General features: G+C 39.8%; 1 long non-coding RNA gene across 1 annotated transcript; it reads left to right on the top strand.

Annotated features, from left to right (window-relative positions):
• Nucleotides 1-1,909: 1,909 nt before the first annotated feature.
• On the top strand, nt 1,910-19,825 carry LOC115501792. The gene is made up of 2 exons (XR_003964909.1): nt 1,910-1,951; nt 19,438-19,825. It is a non-coding gene; the product is annotated as an uncharacterized LOC115501792 (long non-coding RNA).
• The last annotated feature ends 979 nt before the right edge of the window (nt 19,826-20,804 follow it).

Below are 20,804 nucleotides of genomic sequence, written 5' to 3'. Positions count from 1 at the left end.
TTTAAAAAGAATAAAACAACTCTTAAACTTACAACTCACTCAAAGACTGGAACCAGCAGTTTAAAAAGCACTGATTTAGAAAGATAAGTTCCTTAAGCAAGCTTGACCAGAAAAATGCTCAGTAGCCTATAAGTTACTTTTTTGGAAAATAAGTATTTCAGAAAGCATTTCAGTGCGAAAATGTAACAGATAATCTTAGATTACAGCCGTCTGTGATTATTCCAATTCTGAATTTTCCATTTCTACCTTATTTTTTTCTCAGGGACTAAATTTCTACACATAATTTTGTAGCAGATAAATGACCTAGAGTAAGGATATTTTTTTTTATCAAATCTAGTCTGTATTTTCTACTCTCTTTTTACCCTATCTTAGGCTTTATTCTTATTGAGCTTCGGTTAAGGAATGATTTCTGTATCCATTTGCCTTGTTCACAAATGAGTCCACCGTCTCTTACTTTCTGTAATGAGAAAAATTGTCCATCCTTGTGTTAGAGCTTGAAGAATTTCCTGCTCCCAATATTACTTTTTCAGTAACTCTAATCCCATTAAACATTTTATTTTTAGGGATAACATATCTTATGCCTTTCAAGGAAATGTTTCATCATCATTATTGCATAAATATGTTGTTGGCAGTATGGAAAGGCAATTATAATTTTTGATATTTAACATTTTTAGGTTAGATATTCATTAAATATTTCATTTGTCATCATAAACAAATTCAGCAAAGGTGGATAAATGTCTTTTGAAGCTGTGTGTACATAAAATTGAAGAATGTGAATATAAAAATATATCATTTTAATTAAAGGAAGTTGCTTAGCCATTGAAGGAGTGACTTTTCTTCCATATCACTGTAGAATAGGGCGCCTGGGTGGCTCAGTAGGTTAAGTGTCCATATCACTATAGAATAATATGCTTGGTGAAGCCATTGTAGAAAATAGACTATAATTATTCATTCTATCCGTTCCAGAAAGAGGACTTATGGGGATTAAAGATGTATATGGGAACAAGATTACAATCTAGAATATGAAGCAGACTTATAAAAATAATTCAAGTACAGTATGATCAATGAACTAGTTGAAATATATAGAGCACAGTGGTACTAAATGTCATGAGAGAGAAGGGTTCAAAAGTTTGGTTCCTTTAGCTGGATATTGGAGGAAATTGGAGGGAAGCTTATTCCAGAGGAAAGAATAGTTGTGAGAAGCCATCAACATGTTTTCAGTCTTTCAAGTCCTGCCTTAATTAATTGTGATGATTCTGGCTGGTATGATTTCCTCTAAGTTTACAAAAAGAGTTAGTTCATCATTGAAGGAGCCATTTTTTTCCTCTGCTGATTTTACAATGATTGGCTGGCTTGCGTCAATGTAGAAAAGTCTCTACTTAAAACTCACTGAATTTCTAAAGGGCAGTTTCTACTACAAGACTGCATATTCCATACCCCCCTCCCCGCCCGCCACCTTTGGTTTCCTCAGCTAAGTGTCTCCCTATGACAAAAGTAAGACCTTTTTACTCAGTTTCCTGGCAAAGTTGCTTGTTTGCAAAGCCACACACCCAGCCCAGAGAAATGAAAATTTATCTTAGTCAGTCAGTTGGCAATGCTATTTATACAAATAAGTTAGGAACACTACAAGGATTTGAAAGATAGTCAAAATCTGAAATTGCAAAGCTCAGAGTTTGCATTGTGTAGTGGCAACATTAGACAGCAAACCCCACCAATCCTTTCCTCCTAACTTCAACTCCCATATCTAACTTTTTAACAGGTTTTAAAAAGAACAGAGGTGGGGTGCCTGGGTGGCTCACTCATTTAAGCATCCCACTTCAGCTTAGGTCATGATGTCACAATTCATGAGTTTAAGCCCCACGTTGAGCTCTGTGCTGACAGCTCAGGACCTGGAACCTGCTTCAGATTCTGTGTTTCCTGTCTCTCTCTGCCCCTACCCTTCTTGCACTCTGTGTCTATCTCAAAAAATAAACATTTTAGAAATCTTTAAAAAAAAAGAACAGAAGCATTTTTTAAAATATGAATTTGTGGTACTATGAGGTTTTCATTTATTTGCTTGTTGTATTTCCATTAGAATACAGATGTCATAAAAGCAGAGACCTCATCTTTTTGTACTTATTCCTGTATCTTTAATACATAGAACAGTGAGCAGCGTATATTAAGAACCCAACAAATATTTGGTCTGTGAATGAATATATAGCGAAATAAATCAGTACTGAATGAAGTAAATCATTTCTCCAGCAATAATGCTTTTTAGAAATAAGAAGATGTGGTTGCATTCTTCTCAAAACCAGGGAAGAAGGGAATGAGCATTTTGTGATTTTTTTTAAACATTGCAATTGAATTTCAGGTATCTGGGTCATTTATTCATTTAAAATTTATTGAACATTTACTATGTCTCACACAAAAATAGACATGGTCTCTCCTCTCGTAGAATGTAGATTTAGTGCTATCAGTTTGATCCTTGGTATTTATAAAATTTACATTCTCAGTTTGGATTGTTCACTAGTAAGTACAGAGTAGTTATACACCATAAATAGTAATTTCACTTAGACATATATTTATTTAAATTGTCCATGCAATAGGAGTTAGGCAGGGAGCTAGTCAATGAGCTTAGACAGGTTTTCATCATCTGCACATTCACGTAGCTTATGTTCTGTCTCCTTCCTAAAAAACCATTTTTGGGAGAAATTTATGATGCTGTGGCATTGTGAATTTAGGGATTTCCAAAGACTTGTCTGGATTGCCAAAGAAATGCTGTCTTCATCTCTTCAGTAAAAAACTTAAGAGTCTACTATTATTTGTACATGCTAAAGTAGAGGAGTGTACAAGAAACCAAGATAGCAGAGGAGATGGGATGATAGACTATGGCTGGCGAAGGGTGGGAAGAGGGAGGTCAAGAAAGCAGGAGAGTCTCTATTAAGAGGGAATTTGAGATGAGTGTTGAAGATTAATAGATTGAGTATGAATTTCTCAGGTAATTAAGATAGGGAGGACAGCACAAGCAGAAGAAATAGCATATCCAAAAGCCCAGAAGTGTGGGATTATTCTTTGAATTTAGAAAATGAGAAAGCATATGGTGTTTTGAGAGGAGAAATTATAAGGAGTGTCCGTTGAAATGGGGCCATGGGCAAGAAGCCAGGCCATTAAAAACCATGAATTCCTTGCAAAGGGGTCTGGATATTATTCAGGAGGAAGTCAGGAACTATTGACAGATTTTAATTGGGGAAAAACCTTTTCAGGTGAATGTTCTAGAGCATTTTAATTTTTTTTAACGTTTTATTTATTTTTGGGACAGAGAGAGACAGAGCATGAATGGGGGAGGGGCAGACAGAGAGGGAGACACAGAACCGGAAGCAGGCTCCAGGCTCTGAGCCATCAGCCCAGAGCCCGACTCGGGGCTCGAACTCACGGACCGCAAGATCGTGACCTGAGCCGAAGTCGGCCGCCCAACCGACTGAGCCAACCAGGCGCCCCTAGAGCATTTTAGAAAGTACCACCTGGCAGCTTTGTATTGGAAGATTGAAGAGGAGCCAAGCTAGACACAACACAGGTAGACAAGCTGGTACATCAGGGTGGTACTCTGGGTAAGAGAATGACAGCCCCAGCTAAGGTAGGAACAATAGGGATGGAGAAGAGAAGTCAATTAAAGATTTTCTAAGTGATTTCAGTTACTAAACTAAGTCTAGGTTTTGAATACGAGCTGTTTTTCTTTTTAAGAGATCTGTGATTTTTTTTCAGAAGTGTCACAGTATTTTTCTTCTTGTTGAAATCTTTCTAAATGACTGGGGCAAAGGAGCAACTCAAAACTGTGACCTTAGTGCCGTATTTAGGAGACTGAAAATTCTTCTGAGGTTTAAGAAATTAAGAATGTCTGTGGTTTCCTTCCCATATCAAGAGACTGAAGTTATCTAATTGAGAAGTTTATGTCCTCTGTTACATGTTCTCATCTTGTACATATGGGAAAATGCCAGTGTCTGGATTCTTTTTGCCAGATTCATGAGTCCGATTCAGGGAACTCTCAGCGGGGAAACTCTCCAGATGGGTTGCCTCTCTCAGGACACCTCTCAAATTTGGTCTCCCATTGTCAGGATGGGCCTCTGAGTCTCTGCTTACTGCAACATGGATATCCTTCTTGCCTTTCTTCTTGCTCCAGAATTAAGGGACTGACTCTCGTCCTGACTGGTTTTCTTTACAATGAAATTAAATTATAACTGTGCATTTTCCTCTCTAGTAATGAAAAAAGAATTAAGAAAGAGAAATACCAAGTTGTTAGGAGGCAAAGACCAATTTGGTAGAAGCCATCAGAATTATGTTTCCATTTGGACTCTCATCCTTACTAGGTGCGTTCTTTAGCAGGCCATTTACCCTTTTGTTTAGGTTTCTGTGTCTGTGGAATAAGGTCTGTCAACCTGAAAATTCCCCAGCCCTTGCACTATGAGATTAAAAAATATTTTCCCAGTACAAGTTAATAACCCTAATGTTTCATGTTGGACACTAGCCAACACTTATTATGTGTCACCTAAGCTGGTATAGTATCTCTGTATTATAGATGACAAGATGTAGAGAAGTAATTTGCTCAGGATCATTGAGCAAGTATGTGATGGGTCAGATTCTAGTCTATGACAACTTCCAAAGAGACAACACTCCTTTCAGCATCCACAAGCCTACAGCGCCCTCCATCCCAGCCACCATGTTTGTCCTAGGGTTGCTCTAAGGACATACACTCCCAGATGAGGTTGTTTCTCTTTACAGTCCTATTGGCCCAGCCATATAGACTCTATAAAGTGCTATATGAGGCTGGGTTGCCACCCACCCAAAAACAGATGTGCTGAGGTCTCAAAGAAAGCTTTGTCTCTAACCAAGTGAAATGCATGAAGTCTGAGGAATATTCACAGTTCTACACGATTTGCTAGTATTTTAATTAAACATATTATTGTTTTCAAAAGGCTTCAGGAGACATACAGGAATATTGTCTTCTGGGAGCAAGAGGGAATATGTGTGCTTCATTCTCAAAATTGAAAGGTGTTATGTATGTGTGAATGCATATGAAAGTATTTACACAATGCTGGCTAAAACCATTTTCTGGGAAAGGGTTGGGCTATTTAAACTACTTGGCTCCTGCAGTATTGATACTTTGTGAATATATCCATGAAACTAAAATGATGTTCTATACTTGGTGGTTCTCACCTTTAGGATGCACATTAGAAACTCTAGAGAGAGTTAAAAGCCCCACATCTCATTCCAGACTCATTAAATCAAAATCCCTGGAAGTGAGAACCAAAACACCAATTTTAAATCTCCCTCGTTGATTCTGATGTGTGGCCAAGAGTTCTCCATTGTAACTCAAGAATTTAATTTTGTTACTTTACTTTCATTTGTGAGATAAACTTATCCATGGTATCGATTCTTACAAAGGAAAAAAAAGATAATGGCTTATAAAAGAGGGTAATTATTAATGTTTGATAACTGAACTCACTAATTTTTTTTTGCTTACACATCTATCAAGTGCATTGTTTTCTGAGGTATAGAACTTTCGAGATGTGAAATGAACTAAATTTTCCCTGAAGAAATTCAGTTAACAGCAGTAAGTATGGACATCATTTTAATATATGCCATTTTCAAATGCTTTTAGGAAATGGTATCAATCACCTTCTTAAACCTAAAAAACATTCTAATCTTTTAACTCTGCTATTAATCTTTATTATAATGAGCAGTCCTGTATGAGTTTAAAGTATAGCACCATGTTAATGATTTATCAATGTCCGTATTTTGGCACAAAATGCTGTGTTTTTCAACTGCTAAATTATATGCTGGTTATTCCTAGATATACGCATATTTAACTCAAGTAGGTCAACTGCCTTAAATCAGTTTTTTCCTATCAAAAACAATTCTTAACACATTTTTTTCTGCACAAAGGTAAACTTCAGATTCCACTTAAAGGCCTTAGCAATAACACTCCTACGAGTTCAGTCATATTTAAATCTTTTATTAGCTATTGAATGCATTTAAATAATCAGGTACATGGTTATCAGTGCCCTGTGAGAAGGTGCAGGTGAAGGTGAACCATAGCGCTGTACCCTCCCCAACCCCTTGCAGTCTCTGACAATATTTCCGTGGTATCCTTTGTAGGATTCCAGGCATGCCTTCCTAATCCCCACCAAAACACCATAAACAAGATTACGAACTCAATTTCTTCCCTAACTCTAAACTACCAAGTATTTAAAATGTCACCATTTTATTTTATAAAAGTCACCATGTATCTTGTCTCTGAAATTATGTTACCATACCAGTCATGAGAAACATTTTTGTTTGCCAAGTATTTTCTGTAAATTGAAATTTATCTATGTGTGGTACTTCTGTGGAGTTCACAGTAAGCACAGGGAGACATTTTGCCCAAAGTGCTATTTGTCCAAGCATATTACTTGGGACTATGACATTTTGACACCATCAGTTGGAGGCTGAGTCCCCTGACAGAAGGAAAAATGCCACACATTTACAGAGATGATTTCTCCCTGTTTTCCTGCACATGAGTAAAATAAGGAGAAATTATTAAAAAATTCCGAGGTTATATGAGTTGGTTGTATTCTGCCTAAGAATCGTGAGCTTTGAAAGTTAGAATTTAAAACATTAAGTGATATTTTCTTGTAAGGGAAATATTGGTTATTAATAAAATAAGACCAAAATGTGAAAATCAATTTCGTTTATTTCCTTTTATTAGTGCAAGAAATATTTTATGAGAAACTTATAATGCATGTTAATAGTGGTAGAAGAATAAAGTACTTGTTTTCTTCCCTGTTTCCTAACAAAGGAAGTAATGATTTTAGTCTCCTGGCTATTAAAACAGTTAATTAGCAAAAAAAAAAACAAAAACAAAACAACCAAAACACCACAAACAAAAAAAACAGAGCACAAGCAAGGGAAGAGCACAGAGAGGGAGACACAGAATCCGAAGCAGGCTCCAGACTCTGAACTGTCAGCACTGAACCTGACGCAGGGCTCCAGCTCATGAACCCGAGATAATGACCTGAACCGAAGTCAGATGCTTAACCAACTGAGCCACCCAGGGGCCCCAATTAACTATTTTTAAAAGCTTAAAATCTTAACTACATTAGTCTAAGAATGATATTTAAATGCAAACCCCAGTACATACATAACTGGCTCTTTCCATAGAAGTCTTTCTTTTTTTCTCTACTATACATCTTCTATTTTAATTTGGAAATTCTGTCTTGCTCCAGCAGGACTATTTTAACACAAGTTGGTATTTGGTTTTAATAACTTGCTAGCTCCTATCTCCTGTTAATCATGGTTTCAGTTTGATTCAGATATTCCGGAATTAGTCCGTCTATTTATTTACTGAATTTTTATAAAGTTCAGTAGCATTGTCCTTGACACAGAAGCTGCACAATGGGTGCCATGAGGTATGGGAAGGGAACTCATGTTTGCTTGAATGCCTCCTGTGGGCTAATTGCTCTTTTCAATGTGCTCCTCTGGACTTGCGTTTATTTATAAAATGGGGAGCTCAAGTAATGAATCCGTGCTGCTCTCCCAACCCAAAGATTCCTTCTTGATGAAACCAGGGTGAGTTTTGGCTAACTGAGGTCTAACCCTATAAGCCTTCTATTTTCAGGCACCGTGGGAGAAATGTTATCTTAAAATGTGCTTGTGTATGTGCCTTAGCAGATGAATAATCAGTTGAGTGTTAGGAGAATAACTGCATCATTTGATAAGTGGGGACGCTGATGCTTTCCAGAGCTTTGTAGTATTTCACACATTTCAGATAGATAGAAGAGATTTGGCAACAGGTATCCTAACCTCACTATAGACCCAAAAGTTACTGTTTTCCAATAAATCCCTAGGATGAGTATTTATTTTTTTCATAAAAGTTCTGTAAAAAGTGAAGTCTAGTGTTACACATCAAAGCTTTGCTCTGATTAAAGCATTTATAATTTCGTGTGTGTGCTGGTCTACTAAGTATCTATAGGGTGCCTGAAGCCTATGTAGGCCAGGGTTTCTCATATTCTGCACCAATGATACTTTGGACTGCAAAATTCTCTGTTGTAGGGAGCCTGTGCTGGGCATCTCTAGCTCAACTGAATAGATGCCACAAGCAGCTCCCCATCCCAGTTGTCAAAATAAAGTGTCTCAAGACATTGCCAGATGTTCACCGAAGGGCACAAATGTCCCTAGTTAACAGCCACTGGCTTAGTGCAAAGCGACCTTCTGTAGTGAGGATGTACTGGGCAGATGGATGCTAATGTTTCTGAGTGGTTACATTATTTAAATGACAGTAAATATTACTGAAAGGAATCTACATTCATCATTGAGAGTTGAATGTATCTATTTTGTCAAACTCCTCGATGTTCATGACATATTCTGAGTGATGCAATCATTCACTTCCTTACATAGGCAAAAAATTCTTGCTACCCTTCCCAACTCTTGGGAAATCTCAGTAAGTTGTCAGAAGAGGGGTGCCTGAGTGGCTCAGTTGGTTAAGCATCCGACTTTGGCTCAGGTCATGATCTCACAGTTTGTGAGTTTGAGTCCCACATCAGGTGAGCTTGGGCTCTGCCCCTCACTCACTTGCATGCTTTCTCTCAAAAAGTAATTAATTAATTAAAAATTATTTAAATAGGGGTGCCTGGGTGGCTCAGTCGGTTAAGGGTCCGACTTCGGCTCAGGTCATGATCTCGCAGTCAGTTCGAGTCCTGCATCGGGCTCTGTGCTGACAGCTCAGAGCCTGCTTCAGGTTCTGTGTCTCCCTCTCTCTCTGCCCCTCCCCTTCTCATGCTGTCTCTCAAAAATAAGTAAATGTTAAAAAAAAAAAAGTAGATATGGATCCTTCTCTTTTTTTTTTATTTTTTTTAACGTTTATTTATTTTTGAGACAGACAGAGACAGAGCATGAACAGGGGAGGGTCACAGAGAGAGGGGGACACAGAATCGGAAACAGGCTCCAGGCTCTGAGCTGTCAGCACAGAGCCCGACGCGGGGCTCGAACTCACGGACCGTGAGATCATGACGTGAGCCGAAGTCGGCCGCTCAACCGACTGAGCCACCCAGGCGCCCCTGGATCCTTCTCTTATAGGACAATCCAATATTTAAACAAAATAAACAGAAATATAAACATTTAATGTATAATAGTGGTTAATATTATGAGGGAAAAAATAGGGTTGTATGTGAGAGTAAATGGAGGGAGAATAATAAATTTTTTATGTATTAGAACGTGTACAAATGAAAAATGATTTGACCTGTAGTATAACCAGATTTGTGTAGCAAATTAAATACAATTTGTTCCTATAATTTATTTACTTATTCCACAGTATTCATGTTTTCTGACACTATAAAGGCCCAGATATCAGGCTCATAAAAATGACCAAGACCAACTTCCTGTCTTTGAGGAGACCCTAATTCAGTGGTTTACATAGTTAGCAGTACCTCTCATTAAAAGAATTGCATACCAAAAAGAAAACATAAATATATCCTTTTCATTTTTCTTTCTTTTTCTTTTAGATGAAGATAGGCACTGACTTGGGTTCTGTGCTCGCTGGAATTGTTAGGGTAAGAATGCCATGATATTGCCTATTTGGAAGTAATGTCACTCTGGCAAGCAAATTCGAATCAGGAAGTCATCGTCAGCGCATCAACGTCAGCCCTACCACTTACCAGTAAGTGTTCTCTGACCTCCACCCTATCCTGTCTTTGATAGTGCCTTGAGCTGACATCCTGTCATTTGTGAGACCTTGTGTTGTTTTTTTTTTTTTATCCTTCCACTCTCTGAAAGATAGCAATTGTGACATAAACGTTTATTTGCACCCTGAGCAAGTGCATGAAGAGTCTGACTTGGCTGAGAGGTAAACACAGGTTTATCATTTCCCATAGTCATTGTACTTCTGACAAGTGAACAAATGATAAGGGGCTGCATCACACAAGAAGTCCTCACATTTTCAAAATGTTCCTCCATATTTATAAAAGTCAAAGGAATGAGATAGAAAAGACATTTTGTCTGCATTCTTTGGAATAATTAAGATAAATAATAACTCCAAAGATGAATACATACTGGGTACATAGTAAAACTTCAAATTCTATTTATTCTTTTTTTAAATTTTTTTTTGTCAACGTTTATTTATTTTTGGGACAGAGAGAGACAGAGCATGAACGGGTGAAGGGCAGAGAGAGAGGGAGACACAGAATCGGAAACAGGCTCCAGGCTCCGAGCCATCAGCCCAGAGCCCGACGCGGGGCTCGAACTCACGGACCGCGAGATCGTGACCTGGCTGAAGTCGGAGGCTTAACCGACTGCGCCACCCAGGCGCCCCAAATTCTATTTATTCTTAAAAGTCATATTTGTTGGGGCGCCTGGGTGGCGCAGTCGGTTAAGCGTCCGACTTCAGCCAGGTCACGATCTCGCGGTCCGTGAGTTCGAGCCCCATGTCGGGCTCTGTGCTGACAGCTCAGAGCCTGGAGCCTGCTTCGGATTCTATGTCTCCCTCTCTCTCTGCCCCTCCCCTGCTCATACTCTGTCTCTCTCTGTCTCAAAAATAAATAAAAACATTAAAAAAATGTCATATTTGTTAACTCTATACATACAGGTGACAGCTGAATGCATGTGTATTTTGTGCCTGGTAGACGTCCCCTCACCCACTACATACTAAACTCCATAGAGACAGCTTCAGCTCATCATCATCTTCCCAGAAGTTACAAAACATGTTTGCCACATAATCACTCTATAAATATTTATTGAATTATTGAAGAAATGCATTGATATGGTAGGCTTCTCTGGAATAAGAAAACATGACTATCTCCTACATGTTAGACTTTGGCTTTACACTAGGCATCTGTGTGCAAACTAATTAGTGCCATGATTTGGAAAACTAAGAAATCGTATTGTAAAACTGTAGAGTGACCACTGATACTTTATTTTATTATTTTTCACTGAAGTATAATTAACACACAATGTTATATCAGTTGAAAGTATGTAACATTGCTTTGACAATTCTATACATTCCTCAGTGTTCACATGGTCAGTGTAGTGAATATAAGTCGCCATAATATGTTTTTATAGTATTATTGGCTATATTCCCCTATGCTATAATTTTCATCTCTGTGAGTTATTTATTTTATATTGGAATTTTAATCCTTCTTAATTATCTACTCCACCCATTCCCCCTCCCACCTCCCACCTCCCCTCTGGCAGCCACCAGTTTGTTCTCTGTATTTAGACATCAGTTTGTCTCTTTTTTTTCTTTGTTTGCTTATTAGATTCCACACACAAGGGAAATCCTGTGGTATTTGTCCTTCCCTGTCTGACTTATTTCACATAGTGTTATATACATTCTAGGTCCATTAATGTTGTTGCAGATGGCAAAAGCACATTGTTTTTTTAATGGATGAATAATATTCCATTGTGTGTGTATATGTATGCATATATATATATCTCCATTCATCTCTTGATGGACACTTTAGGTTGCTTCCATATATTAGCTATTGTAAATAATGCTGCAGTAAACATATGGGTGCATATGTCGTTTTGAATTAGTCTTTTCTTTTTCTTTGGGTAAGCAGCCAGTAGTAGAATTACAGGATCATAGGGTCTGTTTTTAATATTTTTAGGGAACTCCACTCTTCCACAATGGCTGCACCATCTTACATACCCACCACCAGTGCACAGGGTTTCCTTTTCTCCACATGATAGTAGCAATTCTGACTGGTGTGAAGTGATGAAGTGATGTCTTATTATTTGTTTTGTTGTTTTGGGGGGGGGGCATTTCCTTGGTGATCAGTAATAATGAGCATCTTTCCATGTATCTGTTGGCCATCTACATGTCTATTCAGGTCCTCTGCCCATTTTTAATCAGATTGTTTTTTTGATGTTGAGTTGTATAAGTTCTTTACATATTTTGGATATTAACCCTTTATCAGATCATTTGCAAATATTTTCCTCTGTTCAGTAAGTTCCCTTTCCCTTGTTTTCATTTTGCCATTTTCATTGTTTCCTTTGCTATGCACAAGCTTTTTATTTTGGGGTAGCCTGAAGTTTATTTTCACTTTTGTTTCCCTTGCTTCAGCAGACATACATAGAAAATTTTGCTAAGGCTGATGTCAAAGAGATTACAGCCTGTTTTCTTCTAGGAGTTTTATGGTTTCAGGTCTTGTATGTAGTCCTTTAATCCATTTTAAGATTATTTTTGAATATAGTATACAAAATTGTCCAGTTTCATTATTTTGCATGTACCTGTCCAGATTCCTCAAAAACATTTTTTGAAAATACTGTCTTTTCCCATTATATATTCTTGCTCTTCTGTTATAGATTAATCAACCATATATGTTGTGTAGGTTTATTTCTGGGGTATCTATCCTCTTCCATCAATCTATGTGTCCTTTTTGGCGCCAGTACCATCCTGTGTGTATTGCTATAGGTCGATAGTATATCTTGAAATCTGAGATTGGGATACCTCTAGGTTTTGTTCTTTCTCAAGATGGCTTTAGCTGTTTGAGAACTTTTGTGGTTCTCTACAAATTTTGTTTGTTCTAGTTCTGTGATGAAAGAGATTGCATTTAATCTATATATTGCTTTGGGTAATAGGGACATTGTAACAATACTAATTCTTCAAATCAATGAGCATGCTCTACTTTTACATTTGTTGGTTCATCTTCAATTTCTTCTATCAGTGTTTTATAGTTTTCACAGATTAGGTCTTTCACCTCCTTGATTAATTTTATTCCTAGGTATTATATCCTTTTGGTGCAACTATATATATCTTGTCTTATTATGATGGCTGTGGCTTCCAGAACTCCACTGAATAAAGTGGCAGGAGTGGAACTGTTATTTTGTTCCTGATGTTAGAGGAAAGGCTCCAAATTTTTCACCATTGGATTTGCTGTGGGCCTTTATTATGTTGAGATATGTATGTTGCTGTAAACCCACTTCATTGAGAAACTATCAGAAAAAGATGTTGGAAATATCAAATGCTTTATTTCTGCATATCTTTACATGATCATATGGTGTTTATCCTTTCTCTTGTTAATGTGATGTATCACACTGATTAACTTGCACATACTGAAATCCCTTTACATCCCTAAAATAAAACCCACTTTTGATCATGGTCAATTATTATTTTAATATATTGTTGAATTGGGTTTGTCAATCTTTTGGGGATTATTTACATCGTTCATCATATATGTTGGCCTATAGTTGTTTGTTTATTTTGCATTTTTCTTGTTGCAGCTATGTCTTCCATCCACTCTTGGTATCACAGTAATGCTGGCCTTGTAGCATCTGGATTAGGAGGTTGGTTGATTACTGACTCAATTTCATTACTACTAATTGCTCAGTTCACATTTTCTATTTCTTCCTGATTCAGTTTTGGAAGATTATATGTTCCTATAATTTATCCATTTGACTAAATTGTCCAGTATTTAGGCACATGATTTTTCATAATATGCTCTTATAATCCTTGGTATTTCTCTGGTGTCAGTTGCTATTTCTTCTCCTTCATTATGATTTTTTTGAAACCTCTTTCTTTTTTCTTAATGGATAAAGTGTTATGAAGTTCATCTTTTCAGAAAACTGACTCCTGGTTTCATTGATCTTTTCTGTTTTGTTCTGTTGTTCTTTAGTCCTATTTTGTTCATTTCTGACCTAGTGTTTATGATTTCTTCTTCTAACCTTGGGTTCTTTTTTTTTTCTTAGTTTCTTTAGGTGTAAGATTAGGTTCTTTGAGAATTTTCTTATTTCTTGAAGTAGGCCTGATTGCTATAAAATTCCCTCTTACTGCTTTTGCTGCATGCCAAAGATTTTGGACTGTTGTGTTTTCATTTGCCTCCATGTGTTTGTTGATTTCTTCATTACCTCATTCATTGTTGAGTACTGCATGTTGTTTCACCTCCACCTCGTACTTGTGGGCATCTTCCAGATTTGTTTCTTATAATTAGTATCATATTGTGGTGGTTGGAAAGCATACTTCATACGCACCAAATATTCTTATATTTACTGAGATTTACTTTATGGCCTGTCATGTAATGTACCCTCAAAAGTATTCCATGTGCACCTAAAAAGAATATGTATTCTGCTGTCAGGGGGTGGAATGTTGTGGGTTTCATAGCCACTTTTTCCTTGATGATATTCTTATCTGGATGATTTATCCATTGATGTAAGTGGGGGTGTTAAAACCCCCTTCTATTATCGTATTACTGTCAATTTCTATCTGTTAATATTTGTTTTATGTATTATGTATTTTAGTGTTCCTATGTTATGTGCACATAGATATTTCTAAATTTTTATACCCTCTTTATGTATTGTTCCTTTCATCATTATATAGCCTTTCATTGTCACTTGCTACAGTCTTTGTTTTGAAAGCCTATGTTGTCTGATATGAGAATTGCTACACTGGCCCTTTGTGCACTTTCATTTACATGGTGTGTGTGTTTATAGGTAGCATATGATGGGTATTATATTTTTTTAAGCCATTCAGTCATCCTTTATGTCTTGATTGGAGCATTTAGACCATTTACATTTTAAAGGTAATGATTAGCAGGTATACACTTAATTATTTCCTTGTTGTCTTTAGTTCTTCTGTTTCTTTCTTCTTCTCTTCATTATTTCTGGTTAGATGACTTTGCTTAGTGTTATACTTGACTTTCTATTTTTTGTGTAACTATTATAGGTTTTTGATCTGTGGCTACCATTTTTGTCATATATATAAGCCCTTTTTTGAATTTTTTTTAATGTTTATTTATTTTTCAGAGACAGAGTGCAAGTGGGGGAGGGGAAGAGAGAGAGAGACAGAATTGGAAGCAGGCTTCAGGCTCGGAGCTGTCAACACAGAGCTGGACAGAGGGCTCAAACCCATGAACAATGAGATCATGACTTGGGCCAAAATCAGACATTTAACCGACAGACCCCGGCACTGCTGTGTTCATCATAACTTCTGAAGTGTCTAGCAGTCTATAAGTTCAGACACAGTGCAAGCACTAAATTTTTACTCAACCCTCCATGTTTTTTGTATGTGATGTCACATTTTACATCTTTTTATTTTGTGTATTCTTTGACTAATCTTTATAGATACAATTGATTTTTCTCGCTTTTGTGTTTTAACCTCCATACTGGCTTTAAAAGTGATTAATCTATTTTTACCATATTTGCTTTACCTGTGAAATTTTTCTATTTCATAAATTTCATATTTCTAATTGTCCTTTCCTTTATACTTAAAAAGGTGATGAATCCTTTAACTTTGGGAAACTATGTCTCCTTCTGTTCTGATAGCCTTGCTGGATCAAGTATTCTTAGTGTTGCTTAGTTTTGTTTTGTTTCTTTTAGCACTTTGAGTATATCATATGCCACTTCCCTTCTGGCCTGCAAAGTTTCTGCTGATGGCCTTATGGAATTTCACTTGTACTGAACTTTTTTTTTGTATTGCATCTGGTAACATTTTCTATTTATCATTATTTGTCATTTTGTGGGCCTCCTGGGATCTTTGTGCTGCCTTCCCCAGTTTCAGGAAGTCTTCAGCTATTATTTCTCCTAAATAAGTTTTTCCACATCTTTGTCTCTTCTCCCTCAGAGATTCCTATGGTGTGAATGTTTTTATACTTGATGTTGTTGAGTTCCCTTAACCTTTCCTCATTTGTTGTTACTTTTTTTCTTTTTCTCTTTGCTGCTCAGCTTGGATGCTTTCCAACATTGTCTTCCAAATTGCTGATCCATTCTTCTGCATCCTCTCATCTGCTATTGCTTCTATTTTTTATTTTATTAATTCATTTCCTTATGTCTGAGAGGTCATTGCTTTCTATTTTCTTATTGTTGAAATTCTCACTTATTTCATCCACTCTTTTTTCCCAAGTCCAGTGAATCTTTATGACCATTGCTTATCTGTGTTTCCTCTAGCTTATTTTAGTGATTGTATCTTGTTCTTTCATTTGGGAACTATTCCGCTGTCTCATTTTGCCGAACTCTTTATGTATTAGGTCAGCTGGGTCTCCTGGTGTTTAAAGTAGTGGCCTTTTGTAGAAGAGGGCATGTGGTGTCCTATAATAATGTCCCCGTGGTCACTAGAACCAGGTGCTCCAGGGATAACCCCTCTGTGGGCTGCATGCTCTTCCCATTTTGGCTGAACCATGATTGTCTCTATCCCAGCCTGTTGCAACAACTAGCTTTGCTTGCTGTTGTGTAGAGTAGGGGGGAGCGGGGTTAGTATTCTCACTGTTGAGAAGCCCAAGGCTGCTGTGCGCTCTTTAGTGGGCGGCAACGTTTTAAGTCCAGCTGATTGAGATTTCTGCCAGAACTGCAGGTACACCAAAGGGCAGGGCTTTCTCCCTGCAAGTCTCAGAGATTCTTATTGGTGTATGGGGCTAGTGGCCTACAGTTAGCATATCTGCCACAGCTGTTGGAACACTGAATGGCAGGGCTTACTGCCTCTACAGACACCTAAGTGGCTAGGATGCTGGAACTGAGGGCACTGTGGTGTGCAGCTATCTGATCCCTTCCCCAGGGCAAGAGTCACTTTGGAGTGACGTCTGCTACGGAATGTGGAAGCTGGGTGGTACAGTGTTAGCAAGGTAGATGGAGAGTGTTATCATTGGCTCCTGCAAGTTTCCAGCTCTAGGCTGGGGGAGAGGAATAAAAAATGATGCCCACAAGCACTTTTTTCTTCCTTGAGAAATCTCTTGAATATCTCTGCCCATCCAGAACACATTCCAAGATTATTAAATAAAGCTCATTCAAAGTCTTTTAAACTCTTGGTTTCTGTGTTGTTTTTCAGAGTTCAGCTATTCTGAGTTTCCTACTGCCCTCTATGCTTGTGACATACCTTCCCATTTATAGTTAGTCTCACTGGAAGTTTCGTTCCCAACTGCAGCTCCACCCCCTCCAAAATTAATTGTGGAGGGTCTGCTCTGCCAGTCTCCAGGTCACTTTCAGAATCAGCTATGTAGACGTAGCCATTATCTTAGTGTCTTTGGGCTGAGGTGAGCTCAGGATCCTCTTTGCTTTGCCATCTTCTCTGAATTTCCCTTGATTTATATCTAAAACAAACACCCTGAGACAGAAAATGTGAATATATAGGATAATAAACAAAATGGTGATATTTTCAGCCTTTTGGTATATCTGTAGAGAACTTAGTCTTTTAGATGAAAAATATATAGAGAGATATATAGATATAGACACACACACATAGATTTCTCAGGTGATGAGAAAGGAAACTGAAATTTCAAATATAAACTCAAGTTGCATAAGAACTACCTGTCATTTAAGTTTCTTCCAGTTTCCATGTTAAAATTTATTCTATTTTTAAAAATAACATGTGAAGAATGGGTTAACTGTTTGTAGACTTCATGCCCTGAACTGAGACAGGATAGATGTAGCTCGCTTTGTTTACACATAATCAATAATGGAAACCTTAGAAGCCACACAGGATCTGTGCATTTTGGTGCTGTTTCTATCATAATCTTTCCACACTGAGTTTGTGATGGTCCTTGGTGGTTGGTTAATAAGGCCTTCAAGGCTTGAATCATTTTATTTTATTATCTGTCTCCACCCCCTCCCAAAGAAAACAAATGGAGCTATGGTCAGACAGATTAAGCTGCCATATGGATAGATTCTAAAAGATATTTTTCTGATTGGGCCCAAATACTGTCATTTCTACTAATACTTTATAAAAATATTTTTTACAAAAACACCAGCCTAATCCTAAGTGTGAGGAAAGATATTGAAGAAGCCTTTTAAGCAGAGGAGTGACTTGAACAAATTTCTGCTTTAAAAATCATGATTAGGTGGTGCATAGGGGCAGCACTCCTTTGATTGAGAGCAGGTAATCTTACCCCCCCATTTCATTGATGGGAGGGAGCACAGCTTAGTTATTTCACCTTGTCTTCCCAAACTTCAGAAGAGCAGTTGGATTTAGTGACCATTTTATATCCATATAAATCTGGGATACCATTAAGGACAATGCACCTGGGGTCCTGGCAATGATCTCAGTATGACTGGGGAATCAGTTGGTTTAGCCTGTGCTAATCCGCACAGGTGAGTTAATTGTTGTGTTCTACACTGCACAGGTGATTTTGTGAACCCACAAGTGTGGAGTATACTTACCATTCTGAGGAACATTCCCTACAAGGAAGCAAAATAGCAATTTTTAGAGCAAATGGGAAACTTGCAAAATAAAGCGAAATTCAGCTCACGAGAGCTTGAAATTTCCAGTTATCTTTCCTGAATTAAATCCTGTAGAATGTTTCCTATTGTTTGGTTATCTAGAAATCTTTTTAGTAACACTACATGCTTATCATAAACATGGAGAGTGTGAATTATTTGCATGTTATGATGAACTAATTTCTGAATTATTCATTCCACACACATTTTTGGAAATTGCTGAACTTTCACACATATTTTGAACCACTAAAAATTAAAAGGAATAATACTCATGATGACCACTTGTTTAATACTTTAATATATTTGACTCAATAAAACTATTCCTTTGGAATTTTTACTCCCTTTCATTGTGACAGACACCATCATGAACATGGTATATTTCAAATCTCACATTTTATACATTTCTATTTGCATGAGTGATATCTCACAGTATATGAAAATTTCTCTAAGCGGTTATTTTTAAAAATTTCAGGGGCGCCTGGGTGGCACAGTCGGTTAAGCGTCCGACTTCAGCCAGGTCACGATCTCGCGGTCTGTGAGTTCGAGCCCCGCGTCGGGCTCTGGGCTGATGGCTCGGAGCCTGGAGCCTGTTTCCGATTCTGTGTCTCCCTCTCTCTCTGCCCCTCCCCCGTTCATGCTGTCTCTCTCTGTCCCAAAAATAAATAAACGTTGAAAAAAAAATTTTTTTTTTAAAAATTTCATATATTTAACATCAATACATGATGGAACATAAGCTTAAGTTCATCTATTGCAACATTCCATTAAACTAGTATAGTTTAACATTTATTAATCTGTTGCTCTATTGATCAACATCTAATTGTTTTTTCCTAATTTTTAACTATGACAAAGTGTGTTCCTATCAACATTATGTACCTATTATTTAACTCACTTTTAAACAAGACTGGAATTTGAGTATTTCAAAATTTTGTAAGACATAAGGAATAACATTTAAAAAATCAGAGCTACAACTATGGAAAACTTAAAGACTCAGTGCTTACCTTTTTTTTTCCAGAACTAAAAGCAAGTGATCAACTACTCTACGTGAAGAAGGAATGGTTCTTGGACATTACGGTACGCAATAATGACTCACACACTAAGAGTCTAAAAAGTGAGGTTCACCATAAAGAATTTGATGTATTCCCCCCTTGCTCTAATAAATGTAAAGTATATATTCATCTTTATTCCCCCTCCTCCCAGTTTTGAACTAATGTACACATAATAAAGACTTGTCTTTTACCATTGTTCCCTATCTTTGGAAGTAAAACAATTGATTATACTTATTGATAGCGGTAGAACTTCAAAGTTCTTTTCAACTTTCCCTTACGGTACTTGTTGACTATCGGTCTCGTGCCGGTATTTAGCCTTAGATGGAGTTTACCACCCGCTTTGGGCTGCATTCCCAAGCAACCCGACTCCGGGAAGACCCGGGCCCGGCGCGCCGGGGGCCGCTACCGGCCTCACACCGTCCACGGGCTGGGCCTCGATCAGAAGGACTTGGGCCCCCCACGAGCGGCGCCGGGGAGTGGGTCTTCCGTACGCCACATTTCCCGCGCCCCACCGCGGGGCGGGGATTCGGCGCTGGGCTCTTCCCTGTTCACTCGCCGTTACTGAGGGAATCCTCGTTAGTTTCTTTTCCTCCGCTGACTAATATGCTTAAATTCAGCGGGTCGCCACGTCTGATCTGAGGTCGCGTCTCGGAGGGACGCGCGCGCGCGCGCGCGCGCGCGCCAGGAGGAGCCCCGCGAGGCCAGGGCGGTAGGGGGCGACGAGAGGACCGGAACGCCGGCCCCGGGAAGAGGCCGCGCTCCGCAACCCGCCCGGTTTCTCCGGCCGACGCCCAACGACGCAAGACCCCAAACACAACGCCCGAGCCGCCCCCCCCCAACCGACGACCCCCCCCCCCCCGCAACGCACCCAACACAACCCCCTCCTCCAAACCCTCCGCGGGGGAGGGAGGGAGAGAGAGCGAGCGAGAGCGCGCGGGAGGGGAGAGAGCCGGGAGGGGAGGGGGGACGGGGAAGGTAAGGGTGCGCACGCGGGACGGACGGCGGAACGGCGGGCGGGCAGGCGGGAGCACGGGCCGGCGGCACAGGCGGGAGCCCTGCCGGGGTTGGAAGGCGGAGGGGGCGGCGGAGGAACGGAACGGGGGTTGGGCGGGGCCGAGGCGCGGGACGCGCCGCCTCGCGGCGGACCACCGGAGGGGGAAAACCGCGGCGAGCGGCGCGGGGCGGGGGAGCGAGGGGGGAAAGAACCGGGCGCGGGCGTGGGGGGGTTCGAGCGCGGCGGTCGCCCCCGACCGCCGGCCCTTCCCCCCCCCCCACGCGACACACCCGGCCTTCCCCCCCACACGTCCCACGTGCCCCGCGCTCCCGCCGCGGCCCCGGGCCGGGCCCGGCGGACGGCGCGGCACGCCTCCAACCACGAAAACCCCCGCGGAGAACCACACCGCCCCCGCGACAACGCGGGCTCGGGGCACGCAGTGCGCGGCGGGGCCGCAACCCGGGGGGAAGCGCGCAGCGGCGGGCGACGCCGCGGCGTCCCGCGGGCCGCCGCCGGGGCACGCATCCCCGGGGCGCAGCCCCGCGCGCGACTCGGCCTCGGCGCGAGCCGCCCCGACAGGGCAAAGGGGGCCGGGATCGCCAGCGGGGAGCGGGGGCGGG

This window comes from Lynx canadensis, chromosome E1 (genome assembly GCF_007474595.2).
Source record: "Lynx canadensis isolate LIC74 chromosome E1, mLynCan4.pri.v2, whole genome shotgun sequence".
Classification (NCBI taxonomy): domain Eukaryota; kingdom Metazoa; phylum Chordata; class Mammalia; order Carnivora; family Felidae; genus Lynx; species Lynx canadensis.
This window is presented reverse-complemented; position numbering and strand designations above follow the sequence as displayed.